Source organism: Arachis hypogaea, chromosome 20 (genome assembly GCF_003086295.3).
Source record: "Arachis hypogaea cultivar Tifrunner chromosome 20, arahy.Tifrunner.gnm2.J5K5, whole genome shotgun sequence".
NCBI classification, from domain to species: domain Eukaryota; kingdom Viridiplantae; phylum Streptophyta; class Magnoliopsida; order Fabales; family Fabaceae; genus Arachis; species Arachis hypogaea.
The window spans coordinates 23,578,680-23,580,306 of NC_092055.1; the positions used below are offsets into that span (position 1 = coordinate 23,578,680).

General features: G+C 31.0%; 1 non-coding gene across 1 annotated transcript; it reads left to right on the forward strand.

Annotated features, from left to right (window-relative positions):
- Positions 1-401: 401 nt before the first annotated feature.
- Positions 402-1,405, forward strand: LOC112784923 (uncharacterized). Its single transcript, XR_011879252.1, has 2 exons — positions 402-522; positions 679-1,405. It is a non-coding gene; the product is annotated as an uncharacterized protein (transcript).
- The last annotated feature ends 222 nt before the right edge of the window (positions 1,406-1,627 follow it).

Sequence of the window (1,627 nt, forward strand, 5' to 3'; positions counted from 1 at the left end):
AAATATTTTTATTATATATATTAATTTTAAAAATATAATTTTAGCTTTTTTTTCTTCTGTCGTCGTCGTACAATTAGGATTTAAAATTTTCTATATATATATAATAGTTTAAGAATATTGTAATTATTTTTATAAAAAAATATTAATTTAACCTAATTTAAAATTTAATTTATTAAATTTTTTACTAAATTAATTTATTCAGTCTAATTTTAATAAAAATAATACAATTTAATTAATTATATATGTTAAATTTTAATTTTTTAAAAAATATTTAAAAAAAATATTTTTAATATTTTTATCTAGATGAGTCTCTTTTAAAAAAGAAGAAGAAGAAGCAGCCGCCACCAACCACGTCATCTTTCTCTCATTATATATGGCTAGTACCGATGTATTCAAAAGTTGAAGGTAATGATAGAGTTTATAACGCATTGAAAGGTAATTATTATTCAGGCACCCATCATGGCATCATACATATATATATCCCATCATTCCAAATAAGAACCCAAACCATGATGATGATAGGTATGGCTATTATTCCATATTCCAATTAGAAATAGAAATCTAGTATTAGCATCATCAATCTTCCATGGCAATTTTTTCTAAGCTCTTCCACAAGCTTTGTTACAAAATCATAATCCTATTGGCATTCCTTCTGACTGAAATAATCATCCTCATCAGGAAGCTAAAATCATCATCATATACAGGTCCAATCACAACAAAGAAGTACCTCAGATTCATCGAAGAGAAGAACCCAACAATTTGCTACAGCAAGAAGAGTAGTAAGTTATTGAAGCTGAAACCGCCACGGCACGTGGAGTGCACGCTATGCTTGTCGGAGTTCATGGAAGGGGAGAAGCTGAGGAGTCTGAAATGCCAACACACGTTTCACAGGGATTGCTTAGACACATGGCTCAAAGACTACTGCGCCACGTGTCCTTTGTGCAGGTTAAAAGTGGTGTCCGATGATGTTGTTTCCCAGCACCGTGAGCTTAGAAAGCAAGCTGATTCTAACGGTAACGGTGAACAGCTAACGTATTTTTTAGCCGTGTTACGTGGCGGTAACACTTTGCAAAGTTAGCTGCCATTCCGTTGTTTCCATCCTAGTTACATGGAGCGCAATATGTTTCGACATGTTATCTAATTGGTAGCCATTACCATGTAATGGAACTTAACATTAACCATTGTACTTTGAAATTATGTTGCTAATGTTAAGTTTCAAATTAAGTTGGGCATATGTGATCATTGTTTCATTATGGTGAATTAGATCATTATTCTTGAGCGGTTCTCAATTACAATTGTAGAGAATGAAATTCTTTGGAATATATATTTCCCTTGTGCTGGGAAGAATGTCTATGTACTCTGTTCTTTAATGTAAAGAAATATATTAGAATCCTGTTAATAATTACCTTAGCTTTTATTAATAATGTTGTCTTGGAAGGCTATTCTTAAATTCAGAGAAGTTGAATTTGTTAAGTTTGATGTTGCCAGCTTGGAATTCATAAATTTGAAAATATATATCTCGATTTTTCTTTGCAAGAAAGAAGCAGGAAATAATTCTATTAGAAAATTAAGAAGGGTCCAACCAACAATAAATTAACAAGTGTTTTTGAACTACATTCTACTAATT